The following is a 24,312-nucleotide window of genomic DNA, read 5'->3' as shown; positions in this document are numbered from 1 at the left end:
CGGAGGATCAGTACTCCCCGGCACATGGTCTGCTTCCCAGGCTTAACAGGTTACATGGACTCCCTTCTTTTTTCTCCACCTGCCCTGTGCTCCAGGCCCTGTGCTGGGTGTGGGGGCCCAGAGGTGAGTCATTCTGGAGGGAGACAGCCAGAGGACCTAAGTCCCAAAGGAATGTTCTAACCATAGCAAGAGTCCGGGGAATAGACAGCCCTGAGGAGGGGGGTCTGAGGACTCCCCCGGAGGTGCAGTCTGGTTCAGTATTGTAAGAGATTGGTAGAGACTGGAGGATGGGCAAAGCAGGGAGCAGGACCAGACGGAGCAAAGGCAGGGAGGCTGGAAGCCCGCGGCCAGGCCTGTGGTGGGCTGCGGAGGGTGCACGACGAGGGGGTGGGAACACGGAGCGGGTGAGTCACCGTTTCTGGGCCAAGCAGGCGGCGGCTGCGGAGCGGGGGGCGCATTCCTGGCTGGCAGGGCGGCCGGCACTAATGTCTTTCCCACATGGCCCCGAATTCCCGGCTCGGCACGATCACACGGGCAAGACGCTCCCGCGGCCACCCCCGCCCCAGCTGCCTCCTTCCCACAGAGAGGGGAAGGGGGGGAGGGAGTGTGGCGGAGGCAGGCGGAACTGGCCCCTCCTGGGGGGTGGGGGTCTCCGGCATGGCCTCCCTGGGGCCTGCGCCCCCGGCACCCTGCGCACCGTGAGCGACTAACAGGGCAGATTTAGTCAAAATAAGAGCAAGGTCGGGCCTGTGAAGGGGGGAAAGAAGGAGGCCCGGAACGGCCATGGGTCCTTGGCCACGTCCCTGCTTCTCTGGCCCCCATTCATACACCCCGCCCTGTGTAAGGCCCTGGCGGAGAGGGAGTTGTTGAAGGGCGCTGCCCGATTGGCGGCGGGATCATCCGCAGTTTCGGGCAGCCTCAGATCCAAGGCCGTCCGCCCCCCTCCCCTCCTTCCTGACCCCTGAGCCCTGGTTGGAGTGGGGGACCGAGGCTGCGATGCATCCGGTGGGGGACTGGGGCGGGGGTTCCTGGAAGAAGCCACACCCAGTCCCTCATTCCGTGGGGCGGAGGACAGCCCTAGCTCAGGCGAAGGGGACCATGGGCCACTGCTCTCCCACGCAGCCCCTGTCGCTGGGCCAGGCCCCTGGGGGGAAACTGAGTCTGTGAGGGCGGCCCACCCAGAGCTCTCTGTCTGCTGGGGGAAGTTGGCGGTTGTCCCTCCCAGCTGGGCTCAGAGGCGCTAATGAGAGTTAAATGTGGGGCGTGAGTCACCTCGGGGGGGGGGGGGGGGGGGGCTGCAACCACCCCCAGATGTGGATCCTGGGTGGAATGGAGGTTTGTCCAGACGGCTCAGCCCTTTCCCACTCCCCTGTGCTTCATCCTCTACTCCTCAGCAGGGTGGGGCATGGATTCCTGACCTAGCAGATCAGGCCCTGTCACCTGGGCCAATCTCCCCCAAATGGCTGGCTGCCTCAAGTTGGGTGTGGGGGATGGGGGTGGGCAGCAGCTACGGAACTACAAGGGGACTCCAAATCCCAAGATGGGGCCCAGCAGCCCAGGACTTGGGGGATGGACCAACACCTGGGATTTTCTGGTGGCTGTGAGCCCTGGGGTATGGTGATATCTTGGGATGAGGGGGTAGGCAAAGGGCCCAGGCCACCCGGGAGGATCCCCTCACCCTCTACGCCCATCTGGCCTCACTCAGACCACCAGGCTCTGACCACACAGGGTGCATGTTCCTCCACCCCCCACCCCTGACCTCGGGCCAGCATAGGACTTCAGTCTGCAGTCCTCATGGCAGGACAGACTGTGTGTGTGTGTGTATACATGCGTGTGCCCCTGTGACTGGTTCTATTTGGGCTGCTGTGTGTATTTTGTGACTGAATGTGCAATTGTGTATATTTATGTGTGACTGGCTGTCTGTGTAGGTCTCAGTGTTGCAGGAGACCTGAGGGAGAATGTGGGTTTCTGCATGTCTGTATCTGTGTCCCCTCTATGTCTCTGTTTGTCTTTCTGCGTGACTGAGTGTCTGTGTCAGCTTAGCCTTGTCCACAGGATCAGTGGCTCCTCCTTGCACACCCTATCACCACCACCACCAGGAGCCACAGGGTCAGGGAAGTGGATCTGGAAGGGGACTGCGGGGGGATGCAGTGCCCACTGTTCCCGGAATTTAGTGGCTAGGCTGGTGGGCAGCACCAGGGGGTGGGCGTGGGCAGCCATGGGAGAGAGAGGGCGATAGGGGAGGGCCCCTGCTCACAGTCTCCTCCCTGCCTCCCTCTGCTCCCAGCCCAGCGCCTCCTGGCAAGAGCTTATTTGCATGGTATTTACATTTCATTTGCATCGCGTTCAATTAAAAACCTGACCAGCTCCCGCCTGCCTGGCGCTGCCTGCCCAGCCTGGTGAAAACATTGGTTGGGCATTGTGTGCCGCCTCCCCTGGCGCCCCCCCCCCCCACCATGGATTGACTGATGTGGGAGGGGTCCTCCCCTCAGTGACATCACCTAAGTCACCCATCCTAGGATTGAGAGGGCTGGAAGTACAAATGGAGAAACTGAGGTCCAGAAAGAGACGCCAGGAGCTCCAGGCTAAGTCCAGTCTCGAAGAAGAGCTAGAAGAATTTTAGTAGTAACAACTGCCCCTTTATGAAAGAATTGCTGTGCCAGGAGTGGTGCCAGCACCTGGATGTAATATCTCATTTGAACTTTGCTACCCCTTGAAGTCAGGCCTTGCATTACCCCCATTTTACAGAGAAGAAAACCAAGGCTGGAGAGGGCAAGCCCAAGGTCACTTAGGTGACCCAGAATTCAAATCATCAGTATCACTTCCAAGTCTATGTTCCAAACCCTGAGCATGACTGCCAAAAGTACAGTGGCTGCCACCTCCTCCTGGTGAAACCTCCAGAGTCATTAGCTCTACGACCAGCTACTGCAGCTCTCACCCTAACCTGGAGGCTGGTCCCGCTATTGCCGGTTCTCTTGCTTCCTAACACTGACAGCCATGCCCATCCCTGGCTACAAGGTGGAATACTGTCCCTGTAGAAGTTCTTCCTGGCACCTGGCCATAGTCTTTCCTGTTGCAAGATTGCCCTTCTTGGCAGTCAGAGCTGGTGACTTTGTAAAAGGCAATTAAAGACCCTGATAATGAAACAAACACAATGGGAAACTTAGAGCCGGGCTAAGGGTGAAGGATGGGTGAAGAGATCAGGCAGGCCCATGAAGACATGGGAGGCACCAGAGCAAGCTTGGGCAGGGGGAACCCTCAAGGCCCCTTCTGTCCTGGCCTTCTCACCTGGCCAGAGCTGGGCTGGTCGATGCCATCTACACGGGTGGGAACTCTTGGAATTGGGGAGACTAGGGGTCCTCAGGCTGCCCATGGAGAGGTCATGCAGGACCCAGAATTCAGCCCTAGAACTGGGGAGCCCTGGTGTTGAAAGGACTTCCGTCCCGTCCCCCCACACCCACCCCTCAGCCAATTACCTTTCCTCCCCACCACCCTTAGGGCTCTGGCTGTGAGTAACCATTCCACCTACCCCTGCTGCTGGAAGACCTGGCCAATCAGCAGACTCCTCCTCCCTGACCACAGTGATTATTCAGGGATGGACACATGACCTAGGCCTGGCCAGTCGGGTTGAATCCCAGAACTTTGGTTGGAATTATTGGGGTGAGAGGTTGTCTGATCTGGTAGTGTGGGAATTTGAGGCCGCCACCACTTGGGGAGAGCTCTTCATGAATGAAGCCATAAAGGGAAACTGATCCTTTTACTTGAAGCCAAACACTCTTTGGCTTGAGCCTCAAAAGGAACAAATAGGTTTCAATTTTGCTTAAGCCTGTGTGTGTTGGGTTTCTGTCACTTGCATCCTAAGTCCTAAGCGGGTAGTGCATGCCTTGCCCATTCTGCCCTCAGCCTTTGCCCATGCAGTTCTCCTCTGCCTAGAATGCCTTCCTCTTGCCCTCTGCTCGCTAGGCATACCTGCATTGAGAGGTCCAGCTCACCTCTTCTCTAGGAAGCTCACTTCCATTCTGTACCCAGCTCTCCTGGCTCCACTCTCCTGGGAGTGTTACCTGGAACTTCTGACCCCCAGCCTGGCGCTCAGCACCTATGCCCAGAACTGCTGTGTTATTTCCTTTTCCAGGGTTTGTGTCTCATTGCCCCAAAGTGGATTGTAAATTCCTAGATGGAGCTGAGTCCCCTCCTAAAGAGAGGAGTGATATAGTACAGTGATTAGAAGCTTGGCTTTGGCATCAGGCAGCCTCCGTTCAAATTCTAGCCCGTCTGTGTGATCTTTGAACCAGTCCCTCCACCTCTGAGCCTCAGTTTCCTGTTCTTTAAAATGAGAATTGAATAAATCTGCATGAAAAAAAGTACTTAGCACAGTCGGTCCATGAAAGTTTACTGGGTACCCACTCTGTGCCTAGAACTGAGGGTTCATCTGTGTAGCACCCACAGGCAGGCTCAGTCCCTGCCCTCAGAGCAGCTGAGGGGGGAAGTTGGGGCAGGGTCCCCAGCTGGAGTGGCCAATCAGGAGGGTGGGGGTGGTCCTCCCCAGCCTGCTAGCACTCCTCTCTGAGGGCAGGGGCCCCCTCCAGCCCCACTTCCTTCCAAGGCACTGGGGGCCCTTGGTGGGGGGAGTCCTGATCATCCCCTCCCCCTTCCTCCCCTCCCTGTCGTCCCTTGGAGCCTGCGCCGCTCAGAGTTAATCTCCTCGCCCGTCAGGGGGTGACAGGAGGTGTCTGTCATTCGAAGCCGAGGCCGTCAGCCTCGCTGGCTAATTGGGGCGCAGGCGCCGGGAGCACGGGAAATGGCCAGAGGGAAGGAGCGGGAATGAGGGAAGGGAGGCTGCCCTCACCTCCTTCCCGCCAGGCTTGGGGCTGATCCACAGGGCTCCTTAGGGGAGGGGGAAGGCCAATCAGAGGAGGAAGGGGCCGTGGAATGGGGACTCTGTGACCTTGGGCATATTGCTATTCCTCTCTGGGCTTCATATTATTATTATTCATAATGACAACAGTAAGCCTTTATTGAGCAATTACTGTGTAAATCAGTTCCCAGCACGCCTGCTGAAAACCTCCAATGGTTTTATATGGCCCTTGGAATTAAAGCCAGGCTCCTACCAAGGTCCTTGAGGACCCCCAGTACCCATGCCTCTACCCTCCCTGCTCCCTCTGCTCTAGCCACACCAGCCTCCCCACAGAGCAAGCTCTTCCTGCCTCAGGGCCTTTGCACTTGCTGTTTCTGCTCCTTGGAACACCCTTCCTCTGCCTTTCAGCATGGTTGATGACAACTCATTATTCAGGCCTCAGCTCAAATGACACCTCGGAGATAAGGTCCCTGACTACCATATCCAAAACCACCCTTCCCCACCTCCAGTTATGCTGTTATGTCACCCTGTTACATTATCCTATTTAAACTTTCCCTGCATTTGTCATAATCTGAAATTCCTTCATTTTCATATTTGTGGTTTACATTCATTCTCCCTCCCTAGAATGGAAACCCTTGAGACAGGAGATCCTGTCTGTGATTTACTGTTGAAACCCCAGTGCCTAAAACAGTGCCTGGCACATGGAAGACACTCAATAAATAGAGAATGATTAAATAAATGAAATTCAGGCATTCTGTTAAGTACTTCATACAACTTAATTCTCAAAAGAATCTTAGAAAGTTGGTATTATCTCCATGTGAGGGAGGAAGCTGAGGCTCATGGAGACTCTGTGACTCTAAGTTATGGTACCTGGAATTACCCCAGGACTGTGAGACCTGCAAAGTGTGAGGGCTGCAGGGATGACTGTGATGCTCAGCTGAGCATAGGGGGCATGCAAAGGGAGGAGGTTCCTCTGGGAACTCAGCTGAGGGCACCCCAGGGAGCCTCTCCTGGTTACAGAGGCATCTTAGTCCATTCGGGCTGCTATAACAAAAATACCATACACTGAGTGGCTTAAACAATAGTTCTCTCCTCACAGTTCTGAAGACTGGGAAGTCCAAGATCAAGGTGCTGGCAGATTCAGTGTCCAGTGGAGACCCACTTCCTGGTTCATAGAAGGCCTTCTTTTTTTTTGAAGAAGAAGATTAACCTTGAGCTAACATCTGCTGCCAAGCCTCCTCTGTTTGCTGAGGAAGGCTGGCCCTGAGCTAACATCTGTGCCCATCTTCCTCTACTTTATATGTGGGACGCCTACCACAGCATGGCTTGCCAAGTGGTGTCATGTCCACACCCGGGATCCGAACCGGCAAACCCCGGGCCGCCGAAGCAGAACATGTGCGCTTAACTGCTGCGCCACCAGGCTGGCTCCTAGAAGGACTTCTTGCTGTGTCCTCACATGGGGGAAGGAGGGCAAGAGGGCTCTGTAGGGTCCCTTTCATAAGGGCACTAATCCCATTCATGAAGCCTTCACCGTCATGACCTAAACACCTCCCAAAGACCCCACCTCCTAATACCATCACACTGGAGGTCAGGATTTCAACATATGAATTTGGGGGACGTAAACATTCAGTCCATTGCAGAGGCAGCACCCAATGTGCCGTGCAGGGAGGTGGGTGGATGGGGAACCTTCGCAAGGCCTGATGCCTTCGCTGCCCCTGGGCAGGGGGAAGGTGTGAGATGTGAGGGAGGGAGGCAGGCTGGGGCTCTCAAAGCCTCTTCCTCCAGTCTGCACCTACCCTTCAGGCCCCCTCCTGCCTGTCAGAGAGCTGGCTCCTGGGCCTAGCATTCAAGGCCTGGCACAATCCAGCCCTTGTCTCCCCTTCCTTTCTCCTCTCCTCTTTCTGTCCCTGACACTCTGAAGCAGGCCCTGCCCACTGTGCCTTCAGTCACATGTCTTGTCACTCTTTCTACTCATCTTTTGAAGCCCAGCCCCTGTGCTGCCTCCTCTAGGAAGGGCTCTGTGCAATGGTTGTCAGTAGGTCTAAGGATCTCTGCCAGGCTGTCAGTACCCTGTGTCACTCTCAGTGTCCATCACATGGTTGGCACAAAGGCACTCAGTGAGTATCCTGCTGCCTCCCATCCATCCAAGAACCCCAGGTGAGCCCACCATTCTGAGTTCCTGGGTCTCTTGTTCCTACTGAGTGTCTGGGTGCCTCCAAACCTGGAGTCTCAACCTGGAGTCAGACGAGGGCATGGGTGGGCTGCAAGATGCCTCTGCAAATCACAGTCTTCAACTGCTGACACCTCATGGCCAATCAGACCCCAAGACACTCATTATAATGATGTCTGGGTCCAACTGGGACAGGCTATTGGCCTCTGGTAACTCATGTGGGTCACACCTCCTCAGCCAATCACAGCAGCACCCTCCTCTCACGTCCCCATGTCAGGGTCTCTTAGGAGGCCCTGACCTGGTTAAAGGTCCAGGCTGAGGCCAGGCTGTGCACACTCTGCCCCTCTTCCCCCAGCATCACAGAACCATAGTTTCCTTCTTTCTAGTCCTTGCTACCATCCCGTTACTAGCATCTCTATTTCTTCCTGTCTCTCCCCTCCCCTCCCTCCAGCCCAAGCAGCCATATCTGAAGGGTGTGTAGGTGTGAGGTCAGCTGTAGGAGAGGCAGACTGGCCCTGTGTGAGGAGAGGCTGGGGTGTGAGGATCCTACTCTGGGGCTGCCCAGCCATCAGCAGCAGGCACAGCAGTAACAGCAACACCTCCTCCTTTCCTTTCTCCTGAACCTCTGTTATGGGGTGGCAGGCACCCAGACCCCAGATGTTTCCTGCTGCACTGCCGTGTGTGTGTGTGTGTGTGTGTGTGTGTGTGTGTGTGTGTGTGTGTGTGTATGTTTGCTGCTGGCTCCCCTGCCCTGCCCCACCACACTCCATCCCCAGGAAAGGCAGGCAGGAATCTCCCTTTCTCCACCCCCACAACATTGGAAGTAGACAAGCTTAGGTGGACCCTAAATGGGTATTCTCCAAAACCCCCAGCCCCTGTTCTGGGTCAGCAAAGTGGGAGGAGGATATCAAGAGGGGGAATAGGATACCAGGGCAGGCCAGGCCCCTGTGCATTTTGACACTATGTGAACAACATGCAAAGCAGATGCAAATATTATGCAAACTAGAACTTTTCTTTTCTAGTCAACAGCTCTGACAGACTCTGAAATGGGCTGTAGGGGGCCCAGAACCCACGGGGAGGTGTGGAGGTGAAGGCAGGCATCATCACTGCTTTATCAAGAAGATGCAGCATTCAGGCAGTACTTGAGTACCTACTGTGTACCTGATGCCAGGCTGGGCTCCTGAGGATTCAGATGAAGACTCAGGCACACAGGGAAGTTGAGGGAAGTAAGGGCAAGACGCATCTCCACAGGACTTTGGTTGAAGGCCTCTCAGAGACATCTTTCCATTTAACAGCATATGAGACCAGATAGCAGAATGGTTAAGTTCTCCTGTTCCTGCCTGGGTTTATTCCCAGCTCCACCATCTAATCGCTGTGTGGTCTTGGGCAAAGCACTTCACCTCTGGAAGCTTCTGTTTATTCACTCATAAATTAAGAACAGTAATAGTATTGACCTCGTTGGGTCATTGTAAGGACTCAGTGCTGTGTATGGACCAGGACCTGTCTGGGTAAAGGCTCCATAAAATGGGAGTTGTGATTGTAGTAACTGCTTTCCCAAGGGAGCCCCCCCACCCCCCTCTCCTGTCCTGCTTTGAGCTCCCAGAGCACAAAATGCCATAACCAACAGCAATTGAATTGTCCAGGCATTTGCCTGGGGGCAGGGCCTGGGTTTGCTTTTCTCTGTCCCCACACAGCCCTGCCTGGAGGGTCACTCAACTGATTCAAGGAATGATAACTGAAGGCTCTCAACTCCTCTGGCAGTCCAGGAGGGCAAGCCCATATGGAGACCACTGAGGAGCTCAGAGGGTTACCCCAGGATGGTTAGTGGGGGTCCTGGGATGACGAGGGATTCCAGCAGTCAGTTTAGTGAACAAAGACTGGGTGGGTCTCTTACCAATGATCCCCACCCTGTTGACTGCCCTCCAAACCAAGGTGTGTAGGGTCGGGGTAATAGGAGGAAGAGGGGCTTCTGCCCTCAGCAAATGAAAACAAGGCCAGACGTGGGTTGGGAAGCCAGGGGATGGTTCTGGTAGAGAGGTAGGTATGTGTGTGTGTGGTCCGGGGGTGGGGAGTGGAGTAACAACACCTATAATAATAGTCAACATTTATTGAGCACCTACTAGTTACTAGACTCTGTGATACACACTTTTCACGTTATATCATATTCAAACCTTACAATGACAATTTCCATTATCATTCTTCTCCTTTTTAAACGCTTGAGGAAACTGATAGAGATGCTTGCCCCAGGTCACTCAGTTGGTGATTATCACTAGGGGGATTTGAACCCTGGCATTCTTGCTCCATAGCTTTGCTCTTCACCTCCAAGCAGCTCCTCCACACTCCCAAAGGCTGCCCTAGGTTCAAATCTTGACTTGCACACTCACCAAGCTTCCTGTGCTCTACCTCATCCCCACAATCACTTCATGTGCCAAATATATCACTAATCCAATAACCCCTCCTCCATCCCCTCTCCCCCCTCCGGCCCTATCCTCTCCCCCTCCTCCCTGGTCTCCTTGCTTACAGCTTTGCCTTCCTTCCATCTACACAGTAGCCAGAGGGATCTTTTAAAAATTTAAGTCAGACCATGTCACTCCCAGCCTGGAACCCACCAAAGGCTCCCAATGCACTCTGCATAAACCCTGACCTCCTCCCCTGGTCTGCTTTCCCCTTTGGGCCTGAGGTCAGGCCCACAGTGGCCTGCTCCACCCGCTCTCCTTTGCTTGGCTGGCTCCTCCTGGCCTTTCAGGCCTCAGTGAGGTCCTCTCTGACTACCATAGCTAACATGGTCCCCTCCCTGAAATCAGTCTCACATGACCTATTTTAATATCTTCAAGGCTCTTCAGACGCTCAGAAATGCTCTTGTTCAACTATGTATTTGTTTACTTGGTTAAAGTCTGTCTCATTGAATTAGAATGTAAGTTCTGTGAGGCTGGGAAGGATACTATTTTTGTTTTCTGGTGTCCCCATAGTCTAAATAGTGCCTGGCACTTAGTAGGCACTCAATAAACATCTGAAAGAATGTTGTAGTTGGTGTGACCTGGATCAGGAAGTCCTAGGCCCTCTCTACCTCAGTTTCCTTTTTCTGTTGGGCTCTGCCTCTTCTCAGCCTCTTAGGGAGAGCTCTGGATGAGATCAAAGATGGTAAAAGGTTCTTTCCGGAGGAGGGAGGGCACGATGCCCGCCTGGGGATGAGGTCAGTGCGGCAGGCACCTCTCTGCAGTGCAGGAGGCAAGCAGAGCCGCAAAGATCGTCTTGGCTAGACCCCTGCCCGGGCCTGAGATCCTAGACGGGCAGGGGAGGGCGCGCAACCCTTTCCTCCGGTGGGAAGCTCCTCCCGGCGGGGCCTCCTCTTCCCCCCTCCCCGGGGAGGCAGGTGGAGCTGCGTCCTCATCTTTGTTCCCATCTGGAGCGCGTTTGGCGCGGCGTGGCGGGGGCGGGGCTGCGCCCCCGCGGTGCCCGGAGAGACGGGCCCGCCCGCTTATCTGATCTGCGGCTAATTGAAACTCCCTGCTCGCGAAGGTCAGCTCGGTCCCCTGACAGCTGCCGAGCCGAGCCGGGCCGGATGGAAAACCCGGGCTGTGCAGGGCCCGGCGGGGCGCGGGGGGAGGGGTGGTGGGGGGCTGCCTCTGCGGCAAAGTAGACAAAGGCGGCCCCTCCCTCCTTGTGCGCGCTGCTGGGGGTCGCCAGAGGTAGCGGCCTTAGCCCTCACCCAGCGGGGCGCTCCGGCCTGGGTCACATGGCCTAAAGCTACAGAGGAGGGGGCACCCTTAATCCCTACGCGCCCGCCCACCCCGCTCCCACGCCGGGGCCCCGTCTGGGGTCTCTGGGAGAGTCACCCCCAACTTCCTGCCCCTACCCCGCCTCCACGCCCCGGCTCTGAGACTTCCTGCCTCCCCGGCTCCGGGCAGCTCAGGCTGTGGGAAGCTGGCGGGGCGGGGGCGGCCCGCTCCCCTCCCCCTGCGCACTCGACGGGGCGCTGGGGGGGGGCGGGCGGAGGAAGTGTGCGCGGTGGGGGGCACGGCCTGGCCCCGGGGCGGCCATCCGGTGGGGCAGGTGCGGCCTCAGCCCTGGGAGGGAGGGCAGGCTGGCCTGTTGCTAATGGTGCTGGCGCGGGGGTGAGGGCGGGGGTGGAGAGACCGCGGGGAGCCCCCTTTCCAGGGTTCCGGGTGCGGATGTGGCTAGCTCGGGAGGCTCCAACCCCGTCCGCCGCGCCCCAGGCCCTAGGCCGCTGGCACGCGTGCCCTCACCTCCCGCCTTTGCGTCTAGGCTGAGGTGCTGGGGAGCTCCCAAGGTGTAACTCCCAGCCTTCAGGCTGACTGCACTCTTGAGCGAAGCCTTCTGGGCTTTGGCTTTCCCAGCTGGGAAAAAATAACCCCAACCACAGCTACCATTTTTCAGAACCACGTGCCAAACACAGTGATAGGCGTTTGACGTACTTTGTCTGAGGCCTCACACTAATTCCGCTTTGCTGATGTGCAAGCTGAGGCGCAGAGAGGTCGTGACTTGCTTGAAGTCACATAGCTAAGTTACCTAGGCGGGATTCGGCTGACTCCAGAGCCGGCGTTAACCACGGGCGGTCTCGTTTTAGCAAGAGCTCTGGAGTTGTGCGCCAATATAGGTCGATCTTCCAGGGCATTCGCAAGTGCATTGAGCCCCTCGGCGGCGTCTGGCCACACATGTTCCCGACTTGGAGCTGGGCACGTGTTTCTTGGCGCATTCCCGCGTGCCAGAGCCCGGGGACAGAGGCACAGCCTAGCGCACTGGTGCCCAGGTGCGCCATTCTGGGTTTGGACCCGGCAGAGTCACATGGCCTAAGCCGCGGGCGGAGTAGAGCGGGGGCGGGGAACTCTGGAGTGGAGTCCACGCGGGCCGCGGCGCCTGGGAGGCCGCAATCCGGGCGCCTGCAGCCGGCGAGGCGCGGGGTGACGCGCGGGGGCCCAGCTACCGTGACCTCCTCCGCGGTTTCCATGGAGACGGTGCACTATAAATAAAAAAAAAAAGGAGGAATTTCAAACCCGTTTTCTACGGCGCTTGGCGGGAGGGGGGAGGAAAGCTCTCTTTGAATCGAGTTTCCCATTTCACCTTCCCAGGCGGTGGGAGAGCTTCCCCCGCAGCCCAGCCGGGAAATTGCCGCCCCTCACGCCGCGTGGCGCCCCCCGAGGAAGCTAATTAGCGCAGCCCGCGGAGCTGGGGACTGGGGACCTGGCCCCAGGGGGCCAGGGCCCGCCTCTTGTGTAGGGGGGTAGCGCCTACAAATTGCCACACCCCCAGTCTCTCCAGGCGCGCACGCAGGCCGGGGCACAGGGCGCAGGCGGGAGGTCGCATCTGCAGCTTTGGCGCAATGAATCAGGCGCGGCCGCCGCCGCCGCCGCCGCGGAGCGCGTCTGGCATCCGGAGTCTCCCGGGATCGAAAATAATTTGGGCAAAGCGGTGGGAGGTGTATGCGCGCGCGCTCCGAGGGGAGGGCGGGGGAGCAGGCCGGGCGGGGTGCGCGGGGCGGGGGGAGGTGCCATCCGACAGCCCCGCTGTGGTGAGAACAGAGTTGACACTTCTTTCCTTTCCACTTACTGCGGCAAGTACCGCGAGGAAGGTTAACCCTCTCGCTGCTTGGAGGATTAGAGGCACCGCGAGCGCCCTCATGAGGGCGCGCCACGGTTGGGGGCCAGGTGTGCAAACTCTTTTGAAACCTGTCCTTGCGGCCTGCTCGGTTCAGCTCTCTGGCTCCTCAAACAAGCGCTCCCACCTGGACTTTCTTCAGGCCATCCGCCCCGGTGCTTTTCTCAGTCCCTCCTTTAACATTCTCCAGATCTAGCTAGTTTCAGCGCTGTGGCCTCAGTTTCCCCACCTATACAAGAAGGTGGGGGTTTCTGTAGCATCTTCCCTGTTTGGCCACCCCAGTTTTGTGACCCTCTGGCTTGGGCACTGGGCAGAGGGGAGAGTGGGCGGTTAGGGTGGGGGGTGCAGGAGTCGGATCCTGGTCCTCCATCTACCGTCTGCACTTTGGGCGCCCTTCATCAAAATGGCCGGGTTCCTGTTTTTGCCTCTGAAGGCAGAAATGTCACCGCCGGTGCATTAAGCACGCTCGGTGGGAACTCGGTTTGGATCGAGGAGCTGGCGCTCAGCCCTGCCAAGCTGCCTGCCGCAGGGGGGTGGGGGTGGGCTAGCTGGCCAGTCAGCCTGGCTGGGGTCAGCCTTTGTCTGAGCGGGTTTCCACCTTCCTGCCTCTCCAGCCCCCAGGTCCCCCCTCCCTCAGCTATGCGAGTTGCTCCCACCTCACTAAGGTTTTTTTGGGGGAGGCGGAGACCTATTCACACCCTTGTGCCTGTCTGGCTCAGCAATGGCAGGGGGAGATGATTGGGGGCAGAACTCACTTCTTCCTCCTCTCCACCCTCATGATGGGGAGCGCCTCTGGAATTCACGTATCTTCTCCCTGTTAGTATTGCCCCTTAGATGAGGAGGGAGTGGTAGCCAGGCCTCAGAACATCCCCAGCTTTGTGACCTCAAGTCCCCCCAGCAGGGCTTGAGGGGAGGTGATTTCCACTTTCCCCTAGCTTCCTTCTGGCCAAGGGATCTCAGCACCCCCAGGAATTCTCCAACCTTGGTGCAGGGAAAACCACTTGACCTTGTGAGCTTGCAGATGTGGAGAGGGATGGTGGTGGGACAGGAAGTGTTGATGTTGGGCATTCTGAAAGCAGAAATAGGATAGGAATAGGATACCCAAATGGGAGAGACCTTTGGGAATGTGGGATCCCACCTTCCTCCTTTGGAAAGGCAGGATGGGGGGAGCTGAATGAGGGTGTAGTACTACATGTTCCTGGAATGTAGGGCTGATATCTGTTTCATTCAGGGGCTTTGGGACTGCTGGTTTCTCAAGTGTCACCCAGGAATTGTGGTCAGAATGCTGGAAGGACTTCCTGAAAGTCAGGGTTACACACTGAGGAGGGTCCTAGGGTGGATTCCTGAGCACAAGAGCATTCAAATCTGACCTGGGGGGCCAGCCTGGTGGTGTAGTGGTTAAGTGCACGTGCTCCACTTTGGCAGCAGGGTTCGCAAGTTCGGATCCTGGGCATAGACCTATACACTGCTCATCAAGCCATGCTGTGGTGGTGTCCTACATACAAAATAGAGAAAAATTGGCACAGATGTTAGCCCAGGGACAATATTCCTCGCCAAAGAAGTAAAAAAGGAAGTCTGACCTGGGGAAGGGATGTGTGTTTACCTGAGGCTGGCGGGTGGCTGAGATGGCCTCTCAGAGCTCCTTCTTGGGCTGTAGGCAGCAGAGGGTACCAGCTTTGGGCCCTACTGTTCTCATATACACTTGCCCACACATCTACTCTTGCTCAACTCTCTCATCCAGACTCACACCCGCCCATATGTTCTCATGCCCCTACATGTACATTCATGTACACAGGCACATGCATGCATACACACCAGAACACCACACATGTGTATACCTATGCATGAACACACAGGTATGCACTTGAGTGTCCAGATGCACAGACACTAACATGCATGGGCACATAGATCTCCTGATGCACCCAAGCACACGTTAACACCTATGTACACACATATGCATATATTAACACTCATACACACATGTGCACACGTGGGCAGACCCCTAGGCATTTGCTCTCCCATCAGCTGATTTATGTGTATGTGGATTGTCTGTTTCCCACAAGGATAGGGCTACTTTTGTTCATTGCCAAGTACTCAGAGGTTAGAGATTTGTTCAACCTCAGGGCCTGGTGCCTGGGCCCAGAAGGTGTACAGTACAGAATTATCTGGAATAGATGAGTAAATGTATAAGTGTATACTGGAATGTATGAGTGAATAATAACCACAGTAGTAAAGCATTTAAATAGCATTTACTGAGTACATGCCATGTGTCTAATCCTGTGCTAAATGCTGTCTTTACAGGTACCATCTCATCTAAGCCTCATAGCAACCTACAAGGCAAGTGCTATTATATTTTCTGCTTAGGCCTATGGGAACTGAGGCTCCGAGAAACGGTGGCTACCTGTGTCAGTTTCCTAGGGCTGCCATAACAAAGCACTGCAGACTGGGCAGCTTAAACAATGGAAATTTACTATCTCACAGTTTTGGAGAGGAGAAGTCCAAAATCAAGGTATTGACAGCCTCCTTTTGAGGGCTGTGAGGGAAGGCTCTGTTCCAGGCCTCTCTCCTTCATTTGCAGATGACCGTCTTCTCCTTGGGTCTCTTCACGTCATCGTCCCTCTATGTGTGTCTGTGTCCAAATTTCCCCTTCTTACAAGAACACCAGTTATATTGAATTAGGGCCCACCCCAATGACCTCATTTTAACTTGATTCTCCCTGTAAAGGCCGTGTATCCAAGTAAGGTCACATTCTGAGATACTGAGGGTTAAGGATGTCAGCACATGAATTTTGGCCGGGGGCAGGGGGGAGTGGCGGGAGACACAGTTCAACTTATAATGCTATCCAAGGTCACACATCTAGGAAGTAGGGTAAGCAGGATTTGACCCCGGGTCTGGAATGCCAGAGCACACGGTATCATCCTGTTATGTAGTGCAGAGCGTGCGTGCGTGTGGGTGTGTGTGTCAGTCCTAGTGGTCACTCTCCATGGCTCCCCATCTTTCACCAGCACATGGGCCTCTAGTGCCTGCTTGCATGAAGGAGTTCGTCCTTTGCAGCCTTGGCTCGCTGGCATGCTAGTAGCTTTAATTCTCCTTAGGCCATGAATTGGGCACCCAAAGCCATCCCCCAGGACCTGGTGTCCAACGCTGCCCAACAAGTCGACACGACAGGAGTACCTGGAGATACACACAGGGGGCCAAGGGGCTGCCTGACTCCCCCCACCAGCTGCCATCTCGGATGCTGCGGCCTCATTTCAGAGGCTCCTGGCTTTGAAGTGCTCAGCCCAGTCAGGCGGGAAGCTGGAGCCAGTGTTGGGGGCGGGGGGGGGGGGGGGGGCAGTCACGAGGCATCCCTGCATCGGCTGGGGCAGCTAGGACCAGGCAGGCCCCGTGCTGACCTTCGTCTACAGCCTGAACCTCTTCTTGTGCTGCAAGGAGGCAGGGGGCTGGACCGCACCCCCTCCTGCTCCTCTGAACTTGGCTGGAGAGCAGAGGCTGAAAAAGAGACCTGGCTCCTGGCCCAACGAAGGAGACAACCCCCAGTCTGATGCGGGAGGCACAGCCTCAATCCTAAGGGGAGCCCAGACTTGGGAGGCATGGCCTCTGCCTTCAGGGAATTTTCAGTCTGAAAAATCCTAGCTTTTCTGAGCCTCATTTTGCCCATCCAGGAAGTGGGGATGATATTCTAGTTTGCTGTGAACATTCCGGGAGTTACTATTGCACAGGAGGACCAGGATTAACAGGGGCATCTTATCCCATGCATAGCTACAGCGTTTAGGGTCATGATGATGATGATGATGATGATGATGATAATGGGTAATATTTACTGAGCACTTACTGGGCCTCAAGCTGAATGCTAAGTGCATTCTTTACCCAATGATTTCATTTAATCCTTCTAAGAACTCTGGGAGGCAGCTACAATTATCACTGCTATTTTGCAAGTGAAGAAAGAGGTTCAGAGAGGTGGAATTGCCCAAGGTCACAGAGCCAGAGAGGAGGGAGTGGAGGTTTGGCTCTGCTCTTAGGTTTCACAGCAGGCCCTGTGATTGGGTGAAGATAGGGGCCTCAAGGTAGGGCCTAGAGGTGTGACTCTGCTATGGTTGGTAATGGCCCTGGTTCTGGGCTCCCCACCCTCTGAGCCCTACCCTGGCCTTGGTGGCAGTGGCTGCGGTGTGTCCATGATGGTCATGATGTGTCTCTTTTGTCAAGGTGAACCAAGTGCCGGGCCCGACACTTTTGAATTTGGGCCTCACCCTGTGAGTCGGCATCAGGGAGTTATTCCTGTTTGACAGGAAAGGGTGCTGAGACTCGGAGTGTTGAAGTCAGTCTCCTAAGCAAGTCGGAAGGTCTTCTGATTCCACGTGGCTATTTCTGCTGGAGGCGGGTAAGTGTCTTCAGGTCTTTTCAGAACGTAAGCCCTCTCTGGTTCCCTTCCCTACCCCGGGTTGCTAGAACTCTGACTGAAGGTAGGTACAGGTAAGGAGAGGGTGCAGATTCCCAAGGACTAACTCCCAATAGCAACTCCAATGTTAACAGTTGACATGTGTTGAACCCTTGCTTTGTGGCAGGTGTGATGCTTATGTGTGTTTGTGCAGCCTCAGAATCTTTCTTTTGTTTTGTTTTTCTTCAGGAAGATTAGCCCTGAGCTAACTACTGCCAATCCTCCTCTTTTTGCTGAGGAAGACTGGCCCTGAGCTAACATCCATGCCCATCTTCCTCTACTTTATATGTGGGACGCCTACCACAGCATGGATTGCCAAGCAGTGCCATGTCTGCACCCGGGATCTGAACCGGCGAACCCGGGCCGCCCAAGCGGAACGTGCACACTTAACCACTGTGCCACTGGGCGGCCCCCTAGAATCTTTCTTTCTTTCTTTTTTTAAAGATTGGCACCTGAGCTAACAGCTGTTGCCAATCGTCTTTTTTTCTTCTTTTTCTCCCCAAATACCCCCAGTACGTAGTTGTATATTTTAGTTGTGGGTCCTTCTAGTGTGGCATGTGGGATGCCGCCTCAGCGTGGCCTGACGAGCAGTGCCATGTCCGTGTCCAGGATATGAACTGGCAAAACCCCAGGCCACTGAAGCGGAGCATGCAAACTTAACCTCTCGGCCAAAGGGCTGGCCCCTCAGAATCTTTCTTAACACAGTGCTTCAGGCAGCTGCTGCTACCCAATATGCGTAGGCACAGGAGTTCAGTTCAAATGAACCAATATTAGTGAGCACCTACCATGAGCCAGGCACTGGCCTGGGCCCGAAGGATGCAGGGGAGAACCAGGGCAATATCCGGGAGGCAGACTGAGATGACTGTGATAATGTAGGGGAGTGGCTAGATTGTGGGGACGCAGACACGGGGCCCCTAGTGTCAAACTGAGGGGCTAGGAAAAGTTTCTCAGAGGAAGTAATGTTTAAGCTGATGACTGAGAGTTCAGTAGGACTTAACCACGCAAAGAAGAAAGGATGGCGGGGAAGAGTTCTAGGCTGGGAGAAGCCTACAACCACAGAGGCCTGAAGGAGGGAGGAGAACAACCTATCTGAAGAGCTTAAGTATGCTAATGTGGCAGAGGGGGGAGTGGGAGGAGGGAGGGAGAGGGCAGGGCCTCGACTCAGGGCACCCCAGGCCAGGATAAGAGGTCTAGTCTCGCCCTGCCCTGCGGCACGGGTGCCTACTGATCCAGCTTCCCACCCCCCTTCCACATGGAACTTTCCTGTTTGCAAGACCCTCTCACATCAGTGAGAGTCGCCCAATACCTCTGAGCAGGAGGTGGAGCAGGGGTCACCACGCCCATTTTGCAGATGAAGAAACTGAATCTCAGAGGTTACAAGGTTGGGCCATTTTACCTGGCTGGTAAAAAGGGCATTGGGGCTGGCCCCCAGACCGCTTCAGGCTGGTACTGAGCCAAGGGCCAGCACTATTTGCAGGACATCAGTGTGGGTTCTGGGATGATGGTATGAGGTAGGGTAGGAGCACAGTCTGGTTTGGGGAAGCCCTGGGGATACAGAGGGAGGGTGGGGATTCCTCCTCCCCAAAGCTCCCAGCTGGAGAGGGTTGCTGCCGCTTCTGTCTTGCAGTCTGTCCCCAGTGACTGGCTGGGGGTGAGTCAGCCTGGATGAAGTCACCCACTTCCGCGCAGCCCGTGCCCCCTGACCTGGGAGGCGCCTGCCAGGGGCACCAGTCGAGCTGGAGGACGGGTTGGGCAGCTCTCCAGGTCGCTCTGTCACAGCTGATTTAGGGGGGCTGGAGGTGTCCGGAGCCATCCGAAGCAGCTGGGCGTCTGGGGCTGCGAGGCCCATAAGTCATGCCGCCACCCGCCATTCCCTGCAGTGCTCCCCGAGAGGTCTGTGATGAATCGCCAGGGACTGGGCTCATCAAAATCAGTTTATGCCAAAGGGAAATTAATTTCTGTCTCTCTGAGATGGGGTGTGGGGAAGGGAAGGGCAGCTTCAGAGGCAGGCCTGTGACAGCACTGCAGGGAGGGGACGGGATCCTACAGGGTGGCCGTCGTGGTCCCTGGCCTAGAGGCCCTGCCCATTCTACAGAGAGGGTGACTGAGGCTCCAAAGGAGCCTCCTAATTTGGGGACAAGAACACAGATTTTGTTTTATTGTCTCTTTCTCCGCTTCTTCCCTCCCTTCCTCCCTTCCCCACAGGTAAGTATTTACTGACCACCTGCTGTGTGCCAGGCATGGTTCTGCGGTGGAGACGCGATGCTGCATGAAACACTCACAGTCCTGCACTCATGGAGCATACAGTCTGGCTGGGTAAGACAGGCCGACTGGTAATAGAGAAATGGGAAAGTATCAGACGGGGAAGAATGCTAGGTGAGCATTAAGATCGGGTGATGTGATCAGGGAAGGCCTCTCTGAAGAGGAGACAGGTAAGCTGACACTTGAGAAGATAACCCTTCAGCTGTGAGGCAGATTTTCTGAAAATCTAGCCCTGTTGGGCTGGGGCTGGGGCTGGGGTCGGAGGTGCACTTCAGGGAAACGAATCGAATCAGCAGATGTAAAGGCAGGGAGCTCCCCCCAATCGCTCCCCTTGTGAAGCCGGCTCCGGACTGCACCCACCTGTGCGGCTCACCCTGGGGCCTGGCTGTGTGGGCGGCTGCGGGGCAGGCTGGGTAAATGGCTCTGCTTCCTGGAATGTCTCTCTCAGTAGAGGAAGCATTCAGTAATTTAATACATTATTTTTATTAGAAACAAGCATGGCTTGCTTATAGGGGAATTCACAAGACCCTTTAAAGATAAAACAGGAGATGTCAAAGAAACCTTGGGTGGAGCAGCTGACCCTGACCCAAAGATCTGCTTTCACTCTTCTTGAGTCCTGGGGTTCCTTGTGGTGAGGTATGAGCAGCTGGGTCAGTCCTTTCCCGGCCCAGCTTTATTTGGGTCCCTCTCTGTCAGGAGTCCTCTGTCACTCCCCATTGCCCAGTAACATGAACGCCAGCCAGTTCTCAGTTCTTGAATGATTATCTTAGGCTGGGCATACTGCCTGTCTGAATCCTCAGAACAACGCTGTTAGGCAGAAACTATTGTTATTTCCAGTTTACAGATAAGGAAACTGAGCCTTGGACAGGGGAAGAGACTTTTCCGAGGTCCTACAGCTGATTAGTGGCAAAGCCGGGACTCAAACTTAGCTGGTGCCATTAATCACTACTGCTTCTCCCATAGCTACATCCTCACTCTTACCTGCTCCTGACCCAACTTCCCCTTATCCTGTGCTCCACAGACTGAGCAAACAGCCCCTTTGCTGCTCCCAAACATGCCGCACGGGTTCCCACCTCCGAACCTTTGCATGTGCTGTTCCCTCCGCCTCGAGTCTCCTGCCTCCCATCTCTGTTTGTTGCAACCCTAACCATTCTTCATGGTTTTGTTCAGCTTCTTCCTCTTCCGTGAAGTCATGTGCTTACTCCCACAAACAAGGGGCTGCCCTTTATCTCTCATGCCCCGCAGTTCTCTCTGCCCTATTCTCTCGGCCCTTATCACAATACTTTGTGTGCCCAGGGATTGGAGTGGGACAGACCAGGGTTTAAGTTCAAGTCTCGTTTCTGTCATGTATGGGCTCTGGGATCTTGAGAAGACAGCGACCTTTGTAAGTCTCAGTTTCTTCTTTGGTAAAGTGAGCCTAAGGTGGGGAACAAATAGACAATGAATCAGAAACACTCAGCATAGGGTCTAGTTAGTGCTGAATCAATGGCAACTGTTGTTACATAACCTCTCCCTGCCTCAGTTTCTTCATCTGTAAAAGGGGGGAAATACGGTACTTCAATGCTCTCTTGTAGGGTGGTCATAAAAGATGGCAAAGGGCGTCTGAAGTGCCTGGCACACAGTCAGTGCTCAACAGGAGAGGGCAGGTCCAGGGACTCATCACATCTCTCTCCCTCATAGGCCCAGCCTGGGCTTTGTGGCTCGGAGCATGTTTTTTCAGTTGAAGTTGAGGTAGATTTGCATTTCCAAGGGATGTGGCCTCATTCAGTCCAGGCTGCCCTCACACCCAGCCTGGTGGGAAAGGGGGAAATGACTTGGCGCCCACAAAATCTCCACCATCATCATAATCACAATAATTAATTTTTTGTTAGGGGCAACTGGCATTTTCTTTATTTTATGTAAAGTGCTTTTGGAAAACTTTGCTATTTTTATTGATCTGTAACCTATTATTTAAGTACAAACAGCGGTTGCACACACAGCTTCAAGCAGGGCCTGCAGCTCCCCTCCAAACACACTGCTGCCTGCAGTCCTCCCTGAGGAGGAATTTGGGAGCTGTCTCTGTCCAACTGCCCTCCACTCCCACCCTCCCTTGGTTATGAAGCAAATTCTCTGGAAACTCTGCCCTTTGGTGGCTGGGGGTGGGGATAGGGAAAGACCCTAGCTCCTTTCACAGAGGGAGCGTTGTTTTCAGTCATCTTCACAGGGGGGACCAGATCTGATGAGCATTAGCAAAAAGATGGGCTGACCCAAGGGCAGGCTGGGAAATCTACTTTGAGGTGAGGGAAGGGCTGTCCCCTGAAGGCCAATGGGGCCTCCGTCCCTAAAGACCTGCAACCTTTCCTGCCAATTCTTCAGAGAACCTCTCAGCCTAATTTCAGAGCCAGGAAGACCAAGACTGAAGTCCTAGTGGCCCCATCTTGGGGCTATTTCTCTGGGGAGTGGGATTGATCCTACTTTAGGAGTATAGGCAGCCAATGGGAGGCTGGGGCTTGGTTATGTCTCCATTTTTGGCCACAGCTGATGGAAATGGAGCTTCTCGGAGGAAGAGGCTCTGTCCGTAGGGCAACTCTTTTTTTTTTTTCCCTAGGAAGATTAGCCCTGAGCTGACATCCACTGCCAGTCCTCCTCTTTTTTTTTTTTTTTGCTAAGGAAGACAGGCCCTGAGCTAACATCTGTGCCCATCTTCCTCTATTTTATATGTGGAATGCCTGCCACAGCATGGCTTGACAAGTGGTGCATAGGTCTGCACCCAGGATTCGAGCCAGCGAACCCTGGGCCACTGAAGCAGTGCATGTGAACTTAACCGCTAACCCACCGGGCTGGCCCCACAGGGCGACTCTGAAGTGTGAAGTTCTTGCAGTCTGGCTGGTCTACTGGGTGCCCAGGTGTCCCACGCTACTGGTTGGGGTCTGAGCATCAGTTTGAAAACGTTGGTTAGGAGCTGGAGAAACTATCCAGTAGTTTGGAAAATTGGATATAAGAAGAGAGGAATGGGGCAGCAGACCCTAAAAGGGCTCTCTTTTTGGTTCACGGTACCTGAGGATTTCAAGAAACCTTTGCCTGGAGGGACATGGAGACCTGAGGGCAGCTGGGCCTCCAGGTGTCCCTGTGGAGCCTGGTAGCCCCTTCCTCCTTTCCCAGTTCTCCATAGCCCCGTGTACCCAGGGACAGCAGAGGCTTGGCAGTGAGTGACGAGAAAGATCGTGTGTGGCCTCGGGAGGGGAGAGAACTCCTTGGGCCTTTCTAGGCAGCCCCTACCTCCTCCCCACCTTGGGTGTTGGGAGCCCGGCCATCCTTCTTGTGCTCCAGGTTATGTAGTCAACACTGTTTCTTGAGAGTCCCTGTGGCCCAGGTTTGTGCTAGGTATGTATCCCCATGGGAGCCCTCAAGGGGCTCACCGTCAAGAGGAGGGAGCCAAACGAGTAGACAGCTGATTACATCTCAAACAGGTCTGAGGTTGGTGATGCTCACAGCAGAGGTCCCTAATCTGGTCTGAGAGGCCAAGGAAGGCTGCCTGGAAGTAACATGCTGGGTTCCAATTATGGCTGCACCGCTTACTAGTTGTGTGACCTTGGAAGAGTTCCTTAACCTTGCTGTGCTTTACTTTCTTCATCTTTAAAAAGGGGATAATAATAATACCTACTTCAAAGGGTTGTTGTGAGGATTTAATGAGTTAATACATGTAAATATCCCTTAGAACAGTGCCTGCTGCACAGTAACTATTCTATAAATGTTAAATAAAAAATAAAAACAGCTCCCACTTGGATGAGTAGGACTTGGCGAGCAGATGGATGGGAAAGTGTCCTAGGCAAAGAGAACAAGGGCCTGGGTGTGAGAAAGCAGGCTCCTCTAAGGAACTCCATTTTGTATCACCAGGGGAGGGTGTGACTGGTGTCTGTTCTGGTCTATGATTTGGGCTGGGGACTCCATCCCCTCCCTTCCACTGCCACAGTGTGGTCCTTGGGCCTGAGATGGGACTGAGTCCATGGGCCTGGCCATGCCCAGCCATTCATTCCTCTGCCAGTCCTGCCACTGTCCGCGAGCCAGGCCTCAGGCTGGACAGCGCTGGGCATTCTCCTGTGGGCATCTGGAGCTCCCCATTTGGTGGGGAAGCCCAGGGATCAGGAGGGCTTCTTGGGGGAGGTGCTCTCTGAACAATGTGCCAAAAGGAAGATGAAAAGTTCCCCAGTTGCGGGGAGAGGAGGGAGTTCCAGACAGAGGGAATGACCTGTGCAAATGTTGAGAGGGAGGGATTCCAACTCTGAGGAGAAACAAAAAGACCTTCGGTGGAGTTTAAGTTCTGGGCCTGGGCGTCCCCCTCTGGGTCGATTGTATCAGGAGGCTTGCATGGTCCTCACCTTGCCCTTTAGCCTCAGCAGGGGTGGTGGCCTGAGAGGTTAAAGTCCAGTGTTGCTCCAGGGCCAGCCCAAGAGCTGAGGGTAGGGGCGCCAGTTACCCTGGTCCCTCCCTCTCACTCCAGAGCTGGGAGGGTTTGGCAAAGCAACAAGGCAGCCTTTGTGTCCCTCTGTGGGTCTAGGCACGTCTGGCCCAGCCTAGGCGGCTGCTGGTTTCAGTGCCCTGTGATTCCAGCCAGGCACTGCAGGGCGGGGCAGGCAGGGCGTCTTCAGGGCCCACAGTGTGGCTGCCTTGTGTCCCCTGCACCCCCGCCAGGGCTCCCGAGGTGAGGCTGCCTGTGCCACGGATACGTGGGGATGTGTGGGGCTGGCAATGAGAACCCAGAGCAGGTAGAGGGTAGGCAGAGGTGTGCACGGAGGTGGTGGGTTGGGGGTGGGAGCCGGGAGCATCTGAAGGCTCCTATGTGCCGCAGCGTGGGCCTGAGGGGTACACCAGGGTGAGTCTGTGAGTGTGCACTGGGGTGAGGATGCGCTTTGGGGTGTGAGGGTCTGGGCTAGAGCACATGAGCAGCCCCCAGCCTGCTCAGAACAGAGTGCTGCTGTCTCCCTCGGCAGC

General features: G+C 55.3%; 2 long non-coding RNA genes across 2 annotated transcripts; one reads left to right on the top strand and one right to left on the bottom strand.

Annotated features, from left to right (window-relative positions):
* LOC139075300 (uncharacterized) lies at window positions 1–23,094 on the top strand. Its single transcript, XR_011525542.1, has 4 exons — window positions 1–123; window positions 14,943–14,978; window positions 16,848–17,022; window positions 19,285–23,094. It is a non-coding gene; the product is annotated as an uncharacterized lncRNA (long non-coding RNA).
* On the bottom strand, window positions 9,118–12,445 carry LOC139075301 (uncharacterized). The gene is made up of 2 exons (XR_011525543.1): window positions 12,108–12,445; window positions 9,118–12,006 (listed from the first exon to the last, which is right to left on the bottom strand). It is a non-coding gene; the product is annotated as an uncharacterized lncRNA (long non-coding RNA).
* Window positions 23,095–24,312: the final 1,218 nt, after the last annotated feature.

This window comes from Equus przewalskii, chromosome 13, assembly GCF_037783145.1.
Source record: "Equus przewalskii isolate Varuska chromosome 13, EquPr2, whole genome shotgun sequence".
NCBI classification, from domain to species: Eukaryota; Metazoa; Chordata; class Mammalia; order Perissodactyla; family Equidae; genus Equus; species Equus przewalskii.
Note: the sequence above shows the minus strand (reverse complement) of the source record. Positions and strands in the feature narration are given on the sequence as shown.